The sequence below is a fragment of the Macrotis lagotis genome, chromosome 4 (assembly GCF_037893015.1).
Source record: "Macrotis lagotis isolate mMagLag1 chromosome 4, bilby.v1.9.chrom.fasta, whole genome shotgun sequence".
Taxonomy (NCBI): Eukaryota; Metazoa; Chordata; class Mammalia; order Peramelemorphia; family Peramelidae; genus Macrotis; species Macrotis lagotis.
This window is the reverse complement of record NC_133661.1, coordinates 215,804,550-215,825,374: the sequence shown is the minus strand read 5'-3', so window position 1 is coordinate 215,825,374 and position 20,825 is coordinate 215,804,550. Positions and strand designations below refer to the sequence as shown.

The window sequence follows — 20,825 nt, the reverse complement described above, 5'->3', positions numbered from 1 at the left end:
TTACTGAACCAAGAAGAACAAATAAGAAGTAGAGAACATTTTAAATTGTAAAATAGATAATTTTAATACCTTAAATTTTAAAGTTTTTACACAAATATGACCAATGCAAGCAAGATTAAAAGGAATGCAGAAAGATGGAAAACAATTTTCATAGCTAATATTTCTGATAGAAGACTCATTTCTAAAACATACAGAGAGATGAGTCAAATTTATAAGACTAAAGTTCATTCTACATTTGGAACATGCTAGAAGAAAATGCCTAGCTATAGTTTGAATACAAACCATTAAAAAAGCATTGTGTAAAATGTGCATACCCTTTGATCCAGCAATACCATTACTGGGTCTATACCCTGAAGGTATTATGAAAAAGGTTAAAAACATCACTTGTACAAAACTATTTACAGTAGCCCTTTTTGTGGTGTCAAAAGAATTGGAAATTAAGTGAATATCCTTCAATTGGGGAATGGCTTAACAAACTGTGCTATATGTACATCATGGAACACTATTGGTCCATTAGAAATCAGGAGGGTTGGGAATTCAGGAAACCCTGGAAGAATTTGCATGAACTGATGCTGAGAGAGATGAGAAGAACCAGAAAAACTTTGTACATCCTAACAGCAACATGGAGCTGATGATCAACCTTAATGGACTTGGTCATTCCATCAGTGCAAAAACCAGGGACAATTTTGAACTATCTGCAAGTGGAGAATACTATCTGTATCCAGAGAAAGAATTATGGACTTTGAAGACCAAAGATCTTCAAATTAGAAAAAAAATTGTTATCTTATTACATAATTTTACTATCTCATGCTTAATTTTTCTTCCTTCAGGATATGATTTCTTTCTCATCACATTCAAATGAGATCAATGTATGCCTTAGAAACAATGTAAAGACTAACAGCATGCCTTTTGTGGAGGAGTGGGTGAAGGGAAGCAAGAATTGGGGAAAAGTTGTAAAACTCAAAATAAATAAAATCTTTCTTAAAAAAGAAGCCTTATCCTCGTTTCATCACTAATCACTCCCAGACAAATTCCCAACATTGGATTATTTTTACTATCATCTCCTGAATTCCTATGCATGTGCTGCCAAGAAAATCACACAACTATCCTAATTGAATCCCTTATAAATGTTGCCTCCTCATCTGACTGGTTCCTCATTGTAGCAATGGAATTTTAAAAATATTGAAATTCTTAGGATACAGATTGGCATTCTGTTACTGAAGGTTGCTTCACTTTCGTTGAAAGGGGAATGGTAAATGCCTTGATAAAGCAATGCAAAGTTTTCATTCACAGTAATACCATCCTGAGATCCTTGATATAGTCAAATTCTGAACATCCCTTGGCTGTATCTTCCAGCACTCTCTGTAGAGAAATGGTACACTGTGGGACATAAATGGAATGGTTCTCTCACTTTAGTCTTTTCTTTGTCAGTAGGGAATACAGACCACTTTCACAGAATGGTGCCCTAGCCTGATTCAATGTTTTTCTACTTTATTTAGAGAAGAATTATCTTGATACTGAAGCAACCATTCTTTGCAAGTCTCCAGGTAGAAAATTCTGTTCCAGTAGCATCTTGCAAAAAAAAAAAATAGACAAAACAACTCCCTATTTGGTTCATTTATTGATTACTAGATTTGTGCACCATTTCACATCCACATAAACTTTCATTTTTTAAAAAAACTAACATCAACAGCAAAATATTTTTAAAATATTCAGACAAGAAAACAATGACCCTTCAAGACTCATACATCTGTCATATACTAAACTACTCCACTATTTGGTGCAGTGGCCTTGGAGTCAGGAAGATTGGAGTTTGAATCTGGCGTCAGACACTTACCATTTACTAGCTGAGTGATCTTGGGCAAGCCACTTGACCCTGATTGCCTCACATCCAGGGCCATCCCCAATCATCCTGATTCATATCTGGCCACTAGATCCAGATGCCTCTGGAGGATAAAGTGAGCCTGGTGACTTAGCACAGCAACCCCTCACTTAATTCACATGCTATCATGACATCACCTCCATGACAAAGGGTGGCTAGGTGGCGTAGTGGATAGAGCACCAGCCCTTGGGTCAGGAGTACCTGAGTTCAGACACTTAATAATTACCTAGCTCTATGGCCTTGGGCAAGCTACTTAAACCCATTGACTTTCAAATACCTAAAAGAAAAAAAAAGAAAATGAAGGACAAAATATGATGATGAGGAGGATGAGGATGAGGATGAGGATGAGGATGATGATGATGATGATGGATGCCATGGGGCATTCCAGTACATCAATACTGAGAGTTAAGAATGGCAAGCTTGAGTGAAGATTTTTCCTTTTCCAAGGCTCTCTTCTTGTCCATTTCTCTACTTCTTCCAATGAAGCCTAATAGATAATAATATCACTGCAGTGTCCAATATTGGATAGAGACATATTTTAGACCACCACTAAAGGTAATTTTTATCTTAAGATTGTTATTTTCATTCTCAGTGCCATGGAGTTAAAAATCAGTTAAAAGAAGCTCATTTTTATATGGCATTAGAGAAATAAGAACCCATTAACACACACATGTACTGATGTCAATATCTTGAGAATGTTTAGCTTCTGACAAAAGATGACTCTAGCTTGTGGTCAGCAGCTCATTAACACAATTCTTAGAAACTTGTTTTCCCCAGGACCTATTTAGAATGGAGTGAGAGAGCTAACCTGATAAATTGGTTAAAGCTGTGGATGTTAAACCCCCAAAAGCAGACTTCTGATGGTGGAGTGAGAGGTAAATTGTAAGAAAGAAATAGATCTCAGAGACAGACTATAAACCTAATTTTTGTAATTGAGTTCAACCAAAGTTAGCCTTTCTGGAATCACAATCAGATCAAGTTCTTAGTCAATGGAGAATCAGATTATCTTTCTCAAGTTGTCAGTGCTACCTTGTGGGGTCTTTTTTGGAAGACATTTCCATAACCTATATGCAAAAGTAACTTTAAGACATTTGTAGCATGCAATGAAGCAGAATATTTGATTCTGGTTCCACTGCTTTCTGGGGAGGATTTTTTTTCCATCCATATGCACATGTATATTTTAAAGTTACGAAATTTCCTTCTACACTCACTCCCCACCCCCATCCCCTTAGTGGTGAACAGTCAGGTAAACCATTGTATACACATATTTTTGATAAACATGTTTGCAGATTAATCATATTGGTATGAGGAATTAGGATTAAGGGAAAGAGATAAATAAGAGATCATTTTTATAAGGTGTTCATCAGTTCTGAAGGGTTGTGTTTTGTTTTTGTTTTTGTCTTATTTTGTTTTGTTTGGTTTTTCTTCCCCTTGTCCTAGCTCTCTGAACTGCTGAGAGGTGTTGCTTCCATTAAGGTTGATCATCTCACAATGTGGTTGTCAAGGTATACATTGTTCTCTTGGTCCTGTTCTCTTTGCCCAGCATCAGATACTGTAAGTCGTTCCATGCATCTCTACAGCCCAACCATTTATGGTTTCTTATAAAATAATAAGCTCCATAGTATTCATGTACTATCACTCTTTTAACCATTCCCCAATTGATGGGCATCCCCTCAACTTCCAATTCTTTGCTACTACCAAAAGAACTGTTGTGAATATTTTGGAACATGTGGTATTTTTCCCTTTTTTAGAATATCTTCTAGATATAACCATAGAACTGGAATTGCTGATCAAAGGGAATGAACATTTTATTCTCTTTGGGGATAGTTCCATATTACTCTCCAGAATGATTGGATCTGCTCACAACTCCACCAGCAATACATCAATGTCCCAATCCTCCCACAACCTCGCCAACTTTGATCATTTTCCCTTTTTTCTCATCTTGGCTAGTCTGACAGGTGTGAAGTGATACCACATAATTGTTTTAATTTGCATTTCTCTAATCAGTAATGATTTGGAGTATTATTTCATATAATTTTATGTATCTTTAATTTCTTCATTTGAAAACTCTCTATTCATATCCTTTTACCATTTATCAGTTTCTGGGGAGAATTAAGTGAGCTTTTTATAAATGTGAATAGGAGGAAAGTAGGCACCATTATAGGCAGGAGTGAAAACTCAAGACAATATAAAAGAAGAACCTGGCTTAAATTCATAACCATTTTAAGATAAGCAGACTGAATGTTGTATATGTATGTATATATATGTATATATATATGTACATATATTTACAAATAATCAATCATTTCCATTTAAAAAATGAATTTAATCTGCTACTTAATCTGTCTATTGACAAAACTCAATATCAAGATGTTGCTTCTTTCTTAGTATTCCCTGCATCAGGAGGAAAATTAAAGTTCAGTATTTTTGTAAAAAATCTTAAAAAAACCAAAAAAAACACACAAACTAATATAGACTCTGGACTAAACAAGTGAGTGTTAACCAAATACATTGTAAAGGAAATGGATAAAATCAATAACACTTCTCTTAAAAAATAGAATCACTTTCTTGTTCTACTGATTTCAGTGGTGATATAATTTGTTCTTTGCAACTCATCCTGACATGGAATGAGTCCCTGAGAGTCAAAACTGACAACCCCAACCCCAGGAGAAAGCACTTTGCTTCTTCCCAACAGACGGAAAAGAATGTTCCACTAATTGAAAGGCTCCTCTCTATTTTCCTATTGCCACGATGTGGTCCAGCTGTTTTCCATGGCCCAGTTGAAAAAAATCACAAGGAAATTATGAATAGGGTCAGAGAAATAAAATACTTGTTTTCTCTGCCCCCATATGGGTCAATATAACTGAGAGTGTCAATGGAAATCCTTGAGATAGTCTTTATCCTGAGCAGTCAACTTGCAAAGACCAGGCCTTCAGATTCCTCAGGAGTCTTTTTCCCTTTCCTGTGGTCTATCTATAATGCCTAAATATCTTAAGGATTCTTTCCTCACTGACAGCGTCTGTTCTGTCAGTTTTGTTGCCCCAATTAAAGATTGGCATATTGGATGCTGTTTCATATTTCATATTTCATTAATTCATTGAGTTCAATTTTAGATTCCATGAAATGAGGATGATTTGTACAGTCCACAAGAAAGACAACCTGATTAATAACTGTTAAGCTGTTTTGTTTTGTATTGTTTTTCCTCAAACCAAAGTGCTTGCTCACATCCACTAAGATCAAGAGCAATTGTCAGATCTTCAGATGTTGGATGCAGGTTAGGAATATGCTATCCCAATCTATCATATTTGATCACATGTAAAAGGATTGCTTGCATTGTCCAAACCCAAGACCATAAATTTTCTGGATTTCTTTTAGAGCCCTAAAAACTGCAGAATGATGATGAAGCCATTAAAGATCCACTCAAAGACATTATCATGGCTTAATCACCTGCTGGGTAGGTGGCACCCTCTCCTCTCTCCCTCTCCCTCCCAGGGTCAAAAGTAGTGCAAGCCATTCATCTAGAAACGTCATTTTTTTCCCACTTCACTAAACATTTTGCTGTGTTAAGACAGTAGTTATTCTAAACTTTTCATCTCTCCTAAAGTCTCCATCCCATAATTCTTCATTCTAATTCTTTCAGATAAAGATCTTTTTTTCACATTTCACCTAAAAAATGACATTTTTCAATGTAAACTTAATCTTCTTTCCCCCTCATTTCACATTATGCTGACATTCACCCATAATTGCACCTACTTCTCCTCTGTCCTGAATGAAGTTGACCCTTCTTGCCAAAGCCTTATACATTCTGCCTTGTTCTCTTTCAACCCCATCTTTTCCAGAAAATTGTTCCTCTCTCTCTCTCTCTCTCTCTCTCTCTCTCTCTCTCTGTCTGTCTGTCTGTCTACACACATTCATTTCTCCACCATCCTTTGCCAAATATACAAACCTGACCCATTATCATATTAAATCACTAACTCTTTTGACTAAACTCAATGAGGTAGCCATCTCACACAACACATTTTCTCCTCTAAAATTCAAAAAAACTCTTTTCAATTTGAGCTTGACCTCACTTTTCAAGTAAAATTACTTTTTCTATTGCAACCTCTGATCTCAATTGCAATATCAACTTTCTCAGTCCTCATCCTTCCTGATCTCTGCAATCTTTATACACTGGTGAGCAGCTTCTTCTAGATATTTTGTCAACTGAGAAGTTTTTTTGACAGTTTTCTCCTGGAAACTCTTTCTATCTCTCTCAAGATGTTGTCTTAATCTCATTTGCTGGAACTTCCTCTTTCAAATGCCCAAACACTATTGGTATCCCTAGAGGTACTTTCCTTGATCCTCATCATTTTCTGATCTGCCAGGGGTTCTTAACTTATTTTTTCACAATATAATGAAGTATAACTTTTTCTCTTTAATTTTTTATTAAACGTTTGTAAAAATAAACATATAATTATTTTCCCCTTCTAACTTCATGAATTTCCTGACTCTAGGCAGATACCTTTTGATAGTCCAAGGATCTCAGGTTAAGGACTCCTACTCTAAACTATCTCACTTGGTGATTTCCTAAATTTCTTGGGCAAGCCACTTAATCAATTTGCCTTGCAAAAGCCTAAAAAAAAAAAAAGAAAAAAGAAACATACTTAGAGGAAAGGTGTGAGTGATAGGATGACTATGAAAGTCTCGAATCTTTAGCCAATATTTTAGCTAATGAGGGTTAATTATGGTTGAAAGGATTGAACTCAGAAGGTATAAGTATAAAAGGACCAGGAAGTGATGCTGCTTACAAGAGTTGTGTTTCTATTGGAACAGTGGGAAAGAGTATCCTTATAGAGACAATGAATAATTAAATCAAGAACTTAGTTTGCTTTACTTGATGCTTTAGTTAAAAAGGCTATATTACTTTAAGACAAAGAATGTGCTTTTAGAGGGAATGGACATACATAGATCATGAAATGATTTACCTTTCCTTGATACTTTACCTACAATTAAAGGTGGTGTGCTTAGAATAACAGAATATAAATGGTTCACAGTTTTTAAAAAGTGAAAATAATGATTTTTAAAATAAAAAAGTTGTATCTCAGGTTTTTTTAATCCAGTTCTAATCCTACCCCTAGTTAAACTCTCAAAGAATCAAATTCCTGTTGTTTCAATGAGATGTCCCATAGTCACCTGAAATTAAATATGTACAAAAGACATATTACATTTTCTGCCAATCTCTAGATATCATTTTAAACTTCATAGTTAATACTGAGGATACCACCATCCTTAAAACGATCTAGTTTCAAAATATTTTGTAGCCTTGTTACTAATATCAAAAGCCTAAATAGTTTCCATATCCTGAAATGTATTTTTTTAATATTGGACATATGTTCTTTTCATTTGACTTGGATAACATGTATCCATTTTGTTCCTCCATTACTTCTTTTCTGTAGTATTATATTAGCCTTTTATTTTTGTTTTCCTGTGTCTTAATACAATACACTTTCAACTACATTGTCAGCAGGATTTTCCTTCAGAGTCAGATTTGACCATATTGCCAAACTTTTCTCATTACTTCCAGGATTAAATATAAATTATTTTTGCTAGATATTTAAGTCTATTTATCCTGGTACTCCCATAGCTTTTTCATCTCATAATCTACTCTCTTCCTTACAATCTAGGTCTTGTGCATAGTGATTTACTAATTCTTTCCCCTTATATAGTACTACTCCCTTTCTCTATTACTTTACACTATTGCACATTTTTGGAATACTCTTTTCATCTCTGACTCTTAGAATCTCTGGTTTCCTTTAATACTCAGCTCAGCTCAAATATTCTGGCCCTGAAACTTCTAATACTATCTTCTCTAATGCTACTTTCCATCTCTTTGATATTAATCTTATATTGTATGAATTATGTATGTTCTTTCCTATATAGGAATCTCTGTTTCTTGAGTGATTGGATTATTTGTTTGCTAGCTGGTTTGTTGCTTTATTTGGATCCCATTGCTTCAGGACAATATCTGGTACATAGTAATTTCTTAGTGAGTGGTTTGTTGATTGAAATGAAAAATTTAGAGAGAGTTAATGGAGTACCATATATGGGAAAGAATAAGCAAATCACTATGCCCAGATAAGGATGGAAGAACAAAGTTATGATAAGCTTTAAAAACTAAATAGGGAGTTTTATATTTAATTCTAGAGGCATTAGGTTGTCGATGAAGTTTGTTGCCAAGAAAATGATATGGTATGATCTGAGTATTTAGAGTCACAAAATCACATGCAACATGACTCCTCATCCTTATGGTCCAACTCCTTGTAACCTGGTTTCCAAATATATTCCACTGAACTTGCTCTACTAACATTATATTAGAATCTGCACACTTTTTTCAGTTTTCTTTCTTTCTGACTTCTACTTATTCTATCTATCTATCTAGATTTAAATATAGATAAGATACTTCTTACATTTGGGTAGAAGATAGTGGGGAACATTGTCAGAGAAATATAAGATAAAAAAGGAAGAAAAGAGTCAGAGATGACCTTTACTTGATAAAAACTGTGGGGAAAATTGGAAGTTAGTATGGAAGAAACTTAGAATAGACCAACACCTCACACCCTTTACCAAGATAAGATCCAAATGGTTACAGGATTCAGACATAAAAAAACAATACTACAAGCAAATTAGAAGATCAAGGACTGGTTTACCTCTCAGATCTATGGAAAGAGGAGCAGTTTATGACTGAGAGTTGGAGAACATCACAAAAAACCAACTAGATGATTTCAATTACATTAAATTAAAAAGCTTTTGCACAGATAAAACCACTGTAACCAAAAGCAAAAGAAATGTAGTAAATTGGGGAACAATCTTTACAACTAATGATTCTGACAAAAGACTCATTTCTAAAATATACAGAGAACTGAGTCATAATTTTAAAACAAAAAAGCCATTCCCCAATTGACAAATGGTCAAAGGATATGCAAAGGCAATTTACAGATGAGGATATCAAAGCAATACATAGCCATATGAAAAATTGCTTTAAATCATTAATTAATAGAGAAATGCAAATTAAAGCTTCTCTGAGGTACCACCTCTCAGACTGGCCAATATTACCAGAAAGGATAATGATCATTGTTGGAAGGGTTGTGGGAAATCTGGGACACTATTATATTGTTGGTGGAGCTTGGAACTCATCCAACCTTTCTGGAGAGAAATTTGGAACTACTTCCAAAGGGCAACAAAAATGAGCATGCCATTTGACCCAGCATTACCACTACTGGGTATATACCCTGAAGAGATGATGAAAAAGGGTAAAAACATCACTTGTACAAAAATATTTATAGAAGCCCTGTTTGTGGTGGCAAAGAATTGGAAATCCAGTAAATGTCCATCAATTGGGGAACGGCTTAGCAAACTGTGGTATATGTATGTCATGGAACACTATTGTTCTATTAGAAACCAGGAGGGATGGTATTTCAGGGAAGCCTGGAAGGATTTGCATGAACTGATGCTGAGTGAGATGAGCAGAACCAGAAAAACACTGTATACCCTAATAGCAACATGGGGGTGATGTTCAACCTTGAAGGACTCACTCATTCCATCAGTGCAACAATTGGGAACAATTTTGGGCTGTCTGCAATGGAGAGTACCATCTGTATCCAGCTGTGAAGTTTGAACAAAGTTCAAGGACTTTTCCCTTTAATTTAGGAAAAACAGATATCTTATTGTCTGATCTTGTTATCTCTTAGACTTTTTGTCTCTTCCTTAAGGATATGATTTCTCTCTCATCACACTCAATTTGGACTAATGTACAACATGGAAACAAAGTAAAGACTGACAGATTGCTTTCTGTGGTGAGGGTGGAAGTAAGATTGGGGGGAAATTGTAAAACTCAAATATTATCTTTCAAAATACAATTAAAAAAATAAAAAAATAGTAATGAATCACTGGATTAGGATAGGTTCAAAAGAAATAACAAGTGACTATGGTATTCTATTCTTGACAAACCCAAAGACATTCACTTCTGGGATAATAATTTAGTATTTGACAAAGATTGTTGTGAAAACTGGAAAATAGTTTCACAAAAACTCGGTATAGACCCACATCTCATACCTTATAATAAAGTAAGATCAAAATAGGTATAGGATTTAAGCAAAAAGTATGTGACACCATAGATAAAATAATAGATTAAAAAATTCTCTATCTCTCAAATCCATGGAAAGGAAAGAAATTTATGACCAAGTAAGAAATAGAGTGCATTATAAATTGTTAAATGGATGATTTTGAGTTTGCTAAATTAAAATGGCCTTGCAGGGGGTGGCTATGGCATGGTAAGTAGAGCACCTGCCCTGGTATCAGGAGGACCTGAGTTCAAATCCAGCCTCAGACACTTAATAACTGCCTAGCTCTGTGACCTTGAGCAAGTCACTTAACCCCATTGCTTTAAATAAATAATTTTTAAAAAAGGTGTTGCACTAATAAAATCAATGCTGTCAAAATTAGAATGAAAGCAGAAAGCTGGGGAAACAGTTTTCACAGCTTGGGGTTCTGTTGAAAGTCTCATTTGTAAAATATATAGAGAGAATTGCATCAAATTTACAAGGTTACAGGTCATTCCCAATTGATAAATGGTCAAAGGATATCAAATGAAGAAATTAAAGCTATAAATAATCATATGAAAAAATGCTCCAAATCATTATTGATTAAAGTAGTGCTAATTAAAACAGCTATGAGGTATCATCTCATGCCTATCAGATTGGCTAAGATGACAAAAAAGGGAAATGATCAATACTGGAGAGGTTGTTAGAGGATTGGGACATCAGTGCATTGCTGGTGGAGTTGTGAAATGGTCCAACCATTCTGGAGAGCAATATGAAACTATGGCCCAAAGAGCAATAAAATGGATCATATCCTTTGACCCAACATTTCCAATTCTAGGCCTGTAACCAGAAGAAATCACTAAAAATGGGAAAAGTCTCACATGTTCCAAAATATCCATAGCAGCTCCTTTTGTAGTGTCAAAGAAATGGAAATTGAAGATATGCCCAACAATTGGGGAATAAAAACTTATGATAAATGAATGTTATAAAATATTATTGTTCTATAAGAAATAATAAATGATTGGATTCTAGAGAAGCATGGAATGAATTACAAGATTGGTTGCTGAGTGAAGGGAGTTTAACCAAGAGAATATTCTACACATTAGCAAGTTGATTAACCTTGATGGAAGCAGCTCCTCTCATCAGTTCAGAGAGTTAGGACAACCCATTAAACTTACTATGGATAATGCTATCTCCATCCAGAGGAAGAAAAACAAAATAAAACAAAAAACTAAATCCTTTGGAATCTGATGAACACTACGTTCATTTAAAAAAAAAATTCTCTTATATATTCCTTTCCCTTGATCCTAATTCCTCATACTGAAAATGACTAATCTGCTTAACTAAACATGTTTAACATAAATGTATATGTACAATATTGACTGTTGACACTAAGAGGACATGGGAGTGGGAAGGGGGTGATGGTGGGAGGAAATAATGCAAGTTAAAAACATGAATATCCCTATGGTTGAATGTTGAAAAATGTTCATATCATGTATCTTCAAAAAATAAAATCACTTAAAAATAGTGTGAAGTATGAACCTGGATTTTCAGTAGATATAGAGGGTTCATAGAGTGATACTGGAAATTTGAACAGAAAAGTTTTGGTATGACTATATTTCTCTATTTGTCACTTTCCATAATATAATTAATTAATATAATATAATATAACATAACATGATATAATAATATAATATAATATAATATAATATAATATAATATAATATAATATAATAATTCCATATACCATAGATTTATTAGCCATTCCCCAATCTTTAGGAACCTACTATGATTCCAATTTTCCTACCATAAAAAAGTGTTGGGGCAGCTAGGTTGTTCAGTGGATAGAGCATAAGCCCTGGAGTCAGGAGGACCTGAGTTCAAATGTTCTCTCAGACACTTAATAACTACCTAGCTGTGTGGCCTTGGTCAAGCCACTTAACCCCACTGCCTTGCAAAAAGCTAAAAACAAAACTGTTTCTATGAATATAGATACAGATATCCTTTGTGTCAATTACACACACACACACACACACACACACACACACACACACACACACACACAATGAAATGTCCCTTAAACAGAATAACAAATTTGATATATAAATTTGTGGCTCCATAATTTGATAACTATAATTTTACAATTTCATGAAATACCAGTAGAAACCTTGATTTTGATTTGTCTCCTGTCTTCATTTATCAAATACTGTTGTTTGAATAAGATTTCTAGAAGTATGCATTGCACTTAAGTGAATGTGAATGGCATATTCTACCTAAGAGACATTGTTGATCTTAGGTATTTTTTAAATGATTTCAAATCTTTCTGCTCTATTGCTTGAGGGCAAAGCAAGTTAGATTTTCCATTGCCATCCAAAATATCCAATGAAATGTATCATTTCCTGGAGCAGTTCAGCAACTTTTAGTTTTCAGTATAAAATGAAAAATCTATTTAGTATAAACCTGAAAACTGTGAAAACAACCACGAATTTTAATATATAATTCACCTGGGATACAATGTTTTATACTCAATATATCTATATTCAAAAAAAGTGAAAAGAAGTAGAAAAATAACAAAGGGAAATTATTCATCTGGTGTAAGTAACTTGCCAAATACTGATTTAAAACATCTTTATATTATTATTCCTTCTCTGCAAAAGATAAATTGAAGTTGCATGGCTTGGTGATCAATCCATTAGGATGTTTGTCTTTAATATATACACTTTTATAGGATCTTTCTTCAAGTACTATAAAGAGGAATTGGTGAATTTTATCTGAAGTACACAATTTTATTTCTTAATACAGTCAAGGGGAAAAATGTGATATCAGCATTTAGATACTATCTTTGATCAAAACATTTGGTTTTATTTGTTTAGAAAATTATAGACCTATCTCCATGATGAATATAGATGCAAAAATCTTAAATAAAAACTTAGCAAAATGACTACAAGTTATCACTAGGATAATACATTATGACCAAATAGGATTTATCCCAGCAATGCAGGGTTGGTTCAATATTAGGAAAACTGTCAGTATAATTAATTATATCAATAGCAAACCTATCAGAAATCATATGATTTTATCAATAGATTCTGGAAAAGCTTTTGAAAAAATACAGCACCCATTCCTACTAAAAACACTAGAGAGTGTAAGAATAAATGGATTGTTCCTTTGAATAATAAACAGTATCTATCTGAAACCATCAATAAGCATTATATGCAATAAGGATAGGCTAGAGGCATTCCCAGTAAGATCAGGGATGAAACAAGGATGCTCACTGTCACCACTACTATTCAATATCGTATTAAAAATGTTAGCTTCAGCAATAAGAGAAGAAAAAGAAATCGAAGGAATTAGAGTAGGGAAGGAAGAGACAAAACCTTCACTCTTTGCAGATGACATGATAGTATACCTATAGAATCCCAAAAAAATCATCTAAAAAGCTACTTGAAATAATTAGGAAATTTAGCAAAATCTCAGGATATAAAATTAAAATCTCATAGAAATGTGAAAGGGATTTGAGACAATTCTATAGCAATAGCATAAATATTGACAAATTGACAAATTTGGAGGTAGGTTTTGATGAGAATTTATAATGTACAAATCAGTCTAAAAACTAGTGATCGAATAGTGTGTGTCTGTGTATGTGAGTGTGTGTGTGTGTGTGTGTGTGTGTGTGTGTGTGTGTGTGTGTGTGTATCCAGCTTCGAATTTGGCAATGCTGGCAAAAGTAAAGGAAATATACTACTAAATGATTTGCAGCTACATTTGAGGAAGGCATACATATGCACAAGAAATAGCACAGGGACAATTATAAAGCACTCAATACTCTATTATATAATTAATTTAAGAAAAATGTTTTCCCTTGACTTATTAAAATACAGTGTTATGCAAGAATAATGTCAGTAATGATCTTTTGGATATATTGGAAAGGATCAGCATAATAAAAAATAAAACTGTTTTATCCATTGTATGCATTTGCAATTATGTATCACTCTACTATAGAACTGTGAACAGCAGGTATTGTTCTAAAGTCTGGAAAATCTTTGAATTTCTCAGACATGGATCGATCATTTTCAGTTTTTCATTTTCCAAAAAATAAAAAACCTAGAAATATACTCACTATCCTATTTACTAAATGTGGTATTTTTAATACTTTCTTTTTATTATAGTTCCTTTTGACATCTTTATTTTTTCAATATTAATCTATAATTTCAGGATATAAACTGAGTAGGTCTAATTGAATGAGGACTGCAACTTAGACTATAAGGCCAAATTACCACAAGAATGAGGATAATCATTCTTAGTCTATCATCTTCTAAAAATAATATGGATCCTACTTAATTTCCTATTTATATTCCAAAGAAGGTGTATGTATGTATATGCATGTGTGTGTGTCTGTGTGTGAGTGTGTGTGTGTGTGTGTGTGTGTGTGTGTGTGTGTGTGTGTGTGTAGTGTGGTGTAACTGGGAAAAAACACTGTCTCTTCAATTACTGGAGCTGAGTTCAAATGTCCTTTCTGCATTTACTATCTGTGTGACCCACATTAAGAAAGTAAAGTCTCATTAAAGTCTCATATTTCTGTAATATGATATGATTAGTTTGTAGGTTCTAATATGTAAGGAAGATCTGAAAAGTCCTGATTCTTTCATAACAGTTATGAACATTAATGGATATTAACTGTTTTCTGTTGGTTACACAGATCAATGCTTTGCCCTCCATGTTTAAAAAGGAAAGGAATATGACATCCTGTGGATGGAAGGATAGGATGGAATGCCTATTTTGCTTCTAGTTAAGTAACACTTGTTATATTTCTCATGGTCCCAAAATATCTTTTTTAAAAGATTTTTCTATCTTTCAAATTTATTTCTAGATTAAATTTATACTTAGTTTTGACCTTGTTGACTTTATTCTTGCATAACCTAATCACTTTTCATTTATCCACTTCTTAATTACATATCTTTCCCATCCCATTTTCCTATAGATTTAATCTCATAGCTAAGTGAATTCCCTTTATCATGGCACATTGAAATTCATCCATACCTTCTTCCATTGTGTCATTCTTGCCTATATCTACACACACCATCATTTAAGATTACCATCTATAATTTATCATCCATCATCTTGTTACATGGATCTTCATCTACTTTTAACCCCTTATTTTTGTTAAACTTTCATCTCTTGCATGCAATTCATAGTTGATAATATGCTACAAATACTATGTGTATGTCTTTGCATTGCATTTTGTGTAACTGACAATTTTGTCTGTTTGTGAATAATATTATTCCATGACTCATAAATCTATAACACTATATATCCATGTCAATGTCTCCTATCTATCTATCTAGCTATCTCTCTATCTATCCATCTATCTCTGTCTCTCTTTTACTCTCTCTCTCTCTCTCTCTCTCTCTCTCTATGTCTTTAAAATTTCATGTTACAGCAAATTTGAAGTGAGAAAATATTAGCAATACAATTTGGCAATTGCTCTGAAGCTTAAAACATTAGGAGCTTCCTAGGACATGTAGAAGTGAATTGTCAAGAATCACACATATATATTTGTTTAAAAAAAAGTATTCAAATTCAAGTATTCCTGAAAATGAGATTTCTATCAATCAAAAGCATCAGTGTTCTTAGTCTTCCTGTGAATGCTTATTTTGTATCAATAATTTATTAATTAAAATTTCAATATAAGCATTTTGAAGGGTTTTACTAACCTCTCCAGATTATCAAAGATGTCTATAAACCAAAAATGGTTAGGGGTTACAATACTGATATTGTGTGTATATATGTATGTATGTATATATATATATATATATATATATATATATATATATATATACATATACATCTATAGAAATACATACATATACTTCAATCATACAATCATTCTCCATAAAAACAACAAATATTTATGAAGTCTTTACCTTGTAAAAGACAATTTACAAAGATTTTCTCATTTAATGCTTATAATAATCTTGGGAGAAAAAGTGGTATTATTATTATACTCGTTTTAAAATTGAGGAAGCATAGGGAAATAGAACATAAATGGTTTGCCCAGGGTCACACTGCTAATAAGTATCTAGCCAAATTTTAACTTCCTGGTTTTAGAACCCATGATCTCTCCATTGTAATTCCTAAATACCTTAAAGACAATAACTAAAACAATAATAAAAAAAACTTAAGAAAACCAGTAAGATACAAAATAAATTATCCCAAATCAGCAGCGCTTTTGTTAATATAGCAATAACAAAAACCAGGATAAAATAATAGAAAAGGAACTTCCATTCAAATACACAACATATCTAGGAATGAATCTACCAATGTAAATTCAAGAACTATGTCAATTCAATTTTAAAATATTGTTAAATAACATAAATATTTGAAATATATTCGGTGTTTAAACATGGGTTGTATTAGAATATGAAAAATTCAGCCTTAATAAGTGTATTTAGAAATATGGAAAAATAAATTTTAAAAAACAAAATACTTAGAACCACAAAGGAAAAAATTTCAATGGAAGAGAAATATCAATTCAAGAATTCAGAAAACAGTAAAAATAAAAATAAAATTAATACTAGGAAAAGAAAGGGAAAAGAAAAAATTATTTTTTCTCTCCTTTCTCCCTGTCCCTCTTCGAAAGTGTGTTGTACCAGATACCCTCTCCTGCAATCTTCCCTCTCTTCTATCACTTGCATCCCTCTTTTTCTCCCCCATCCCTTTTATTCCATACTTTTCCTCTCCTATTTTCCTCTATGATAAAATAGAATTCTATATCCAATTGTGTGTGTATGTTATATCCTCTCTGAGCCACTTCTAATAAGAATGAAGACTCACTTATGGCCCCCTTACCTTTCCCTTTTCTACTTCATTGCAGAAGCTTTTCCTCGCATCTTTTTTTTTGAAATAAAATAGAGACTTTTCTACCTCTTCCTTCCCTTTCTCCCAGTACATTCCTTTGTTATCCCCATTAACTCCATCTTTATAATATATTGTACCTTCATATTCAGTTCCCTCCTGTGCCTTGATGAGAGGCTTATATTGGTTATCAATTTCAACTTCCCATGCAGGAAAACAAACAGTTCAACATGATTAAATCCCTCAAATTTGTCCTTCCCTTCCAGAGAGCTTTTGTATCACCTTTTCCAGCTGGTCAATTCTGCTTTTTAAGGCATTATTTTCCTCATTGACTTTTGGGACTGCTTTTTTCCCATTTGATCTAAACTGTTTTTTTTAAGATGTTAATTTCCTCATTATTTTTAATATCTCCACAATATTGTTTTGACTTGATTTTCATGATTTTCCTGCATTACTTTCATTTCTCTTTCCAATTTTTCCTTTACTTCCCTTACTTGATTTTTCAAAATCTTTTTTGAGCTCTTCCATAGCCTGAGACCAGGGCCAGGCACTGAGGCCTGCACTCTGGTGTGGCAGAGTTTTCTCATTAAACTTTCCTATTGTCTTTGGCATTCTCTGGGCTGAGAGGTCTGGAAACCATCCTGCTGCTATGGACCTAGGTGCCCCTACGGACCCAGGTGGGTTGTTCCTATCAGTTTGCTCTGGTGGTCAATGCACCCACCATGCAACCCTTTCCATACTCAGTGGAACAGACCCTTCTTGAATCTTCCAAGTAGTCTTAGGCTGGAAAATTGTTTCAGTCGGTCTTTCTGTGGGTTCCACCACTCTCGAATTTGATTAGAGGCATAATTTAAAGGCATTTGGAATGTGCTGGAGTAGAGTTTCTGGTATTTCTTGCCTTCATTCTGTCATCTTGGATCCAAACCTAAATTGGTTTTCAAGATGTTATTTTCTTCAGTATCTTTTTTTGTAATTCCTTCATCATGCTCTTGACTTGGTTTTCATGATTTTCCTATATCACTCTCATTTTTCTTCCCAATTTTTCCTCTACCCCCTTTACTTGATTTTCAAAATCATTTTTGAGCACTTCCAAATCCTGAGAACAATACACATTTTCTTGGAGGCTTTGAATATAGAAGCTTTGACTTTGTCATCTTCTGAGTGTGTGTTTTGATTCTCCATGAGCTCAAAATGATTATCTATGGCTGGATTTATTTTTCTTTCTATTGTTTGGTCATTTCCCCAGCCTATAACTTGGTTTTAATTTTTTGTTAAGGTGTGGCTCTGCTTCCAGGGTGGAAGATGCACTGTCCCAAGCTTTTGAGGGTTTTTGCAGCTGTTTTCAAGGATACCCACCAGGGACCTCAGTTCTTTCAAGATCTTATGAGAGTCTCTGACTGCTCTCCTGGTCTGAGGATGACCACAAGCACTCCCCTCTGCCCTGGAACTGTGAAGAGGGTCTCTGCTTCACTGTGGTAGTAAAGCTCCTTTTCCTGAGTCTGGGGCCCAGATTGTGACCTGGATCTGAGTATGGCCAAACCAACAGAGTCCTGCCTCAGAGAAAGCCAAGAGAGCTCTCCAGTCTCCTGCAACCCCCTTAGCATGAATGGGCTGAGCACTCTGGAAGGAACTGTCAGGTGGTTCCATGCCAGATGGCTGCACAGACCTGCTCCTGGTTTCTGGGACTAGTTTTTGTGTTTGGACCTGTGCTAGACTGGGCTCCATGTTCACCCTGGTGTGGCAGACTTGTCCTGCTGACCTTCCAAGTTGCCCTTGGTGACCCTTAGATTGAGAGGTGTAAAAACTGCTCCTGCTGCCACAGACACATGCAATTCCGGGGACCCAGACTCCTCACTGACTGTTTCTGGATGGCCAGAGTTGATTTTCTCCAACTGCCAGAGGGGTTTTGGCTGTGCTGCACCCTTTCTGACCCTGTTGTAACATCTTACCTGCAAATCTTCCAAGTTGTCTTGGCCTGAAAAATTGCTTCACTCAGTCTTTCTGTGGGTTCTGCCACTCTAGAATTTGGTTAGAGTCATTATTTAGAGGTATTTGGAGAGGTCTACGGGAAGAGTGTCAGAATTTCCTGGCTTCACTCCTCCATCTAAAAAAATAATATATACAAAGGAATTAAACTCAATAAGATAATGTTCTAAAACCCCGAGAAAATAAAGTTCTTATCAGAGAAATCTTTATTTGCTAAGAACCACTGGGAAACAAGGAAAAGACTGAGTAACAGGTTTAGAAAACCATCTTCCAAACAATAAGCTTAAAATGAGTATGTGAAAGGATTATTACTTTAAAAATTAGAAGATATACAGATTCTGCATCTTTAACAGTTCTGAATGAGGAAAAATTCTTAAGCACACAAGAGACAGAAGTAATGAAAAATAAAATGCCTAACTATAATTACATTAAATAAAAAATCATATGCACAAACAAAAGTAACATAGCTAAGATTCAAAAGATAAATCATAAAACTAGGGAAGGGGAATTAAGAATAGTATGAATTTTTCAGCAAATATTTCTAATGTGTCTGATATTTAAACTATATAAATAATAAATATAAATTCATAATGTAAAAGTTATTCCCCAATGGATAAATACCCAAAAGAAATGATTTTTTAAAAAAGATCTCAAAAATTATTAAGAACAAATTACAAAACAAAATCAATCATACAAAATATTTTTAATATCATTCATAACAAAATATGCATTTAGCATATATTTTGTATATAATATAGTATAATTATATAATACATATTAAGATAATTATATATAATTTTAAAACTTTAATTTAGCACCTCTCAGCCCTCATATTGTAAAAAAACAAACAGATGAAAAATGGTAAGCATTATGGAAAACCAGAAAACAAACAGACATGCATAAACACACACACACACACACACACACACACACACACACACACACACACAAATGAATATGGACTTGATAGAACTAGGAGTTGTTCTAAACAATCTGGCATCGATATGCTACAAATTTTCAGGAAAGGCTAAACTTTTCATCCCAGAATTCTCATTTTTATCCCAATGACTAAGGTGGTCCTAAATAGGAAGGAAGGTTCAATATCCTACAAAATACTTATAGAAACATCTTTTGGATTAATAAACAAAATCGTTTGGAAAGAAAGTACATGCATATTTATTGGAAAATTAAAAAAACAAATCATGGTACATTATTATAATATAAGACATAATGAATATTGTCCTGAGTCAGGATTTAACTCATTCATATTTGACTGGTCATTTAGAAACAAAATTTTTAAATAAGGAAACATAAGTAGTCTAGCCAATATTCAACATAATGAAGTTTTGTTCACTATATTCAACAAGGATGTGATATTATTTTATTGAGTGTACTCTTTTGTTCATATTTGCATATAAAGGAGCACATGGACAAAAGCATTTGTCAAGACTGAGGAGTCAGTGACTCCTACTGCAATGTACTTTTGAACTTAGAGAACCTGGGAGGTTTTCTAATAGCTTGAGCCTTATTCTTCATGATAAAAAAAATGCCTTTAAAATTGCTTTATTGCCTTTAAGAGAGAAATAAAGTGGGCAAGTGGTTATTGGAGGTGTTATTTATTTTTACCATTCAATTTATTAAAATTTGAATTCTAAATTTTCATGCTTTTTCCTTCCAGTTCCTTTCCATTAATTGGGAAGGTAAACATATGTTATCAATTATGTTTGTGAAATTATGCAAAATATATTTCCATATTAGACATGTAAAAAAGAAAGAAAAATTAAATTTAAAATTTTTATTTTAATTTACATTCAGATTTCACCAGAGTTCTCTCTGAATGTGGATATTATTTTTTATCATGCATCCTTCAGAATTGTCTTACATTATTTCCTTGATTACAATAGTTAAATCTTTTACAGTTGATGATTCTTACAGTATTGTTGCAACTGTCCAGTGATCTTCTAAACTTAGTTCTCCATTATGTCTCTCTCGTCATATTTTATAGCATGATAGTATCATAAACC

General features: G+C 33.7%; 1 pseudogene; it reads right to left on the bottom strand.

Annotated features, from left to right (window-relative positions):
• Window positions 1-4,779: 4,779 nt before the first annotated feature.
• LOC141522855 (small COPII coat GTPase SAR1A pseudogene) lies at window positions 4,780-18,540 on the bottom strand (annotated as a pseudogene).
• Between the last annotated feature and the right edge of the window lie 2,285 nt (window positions 18,541-20,825).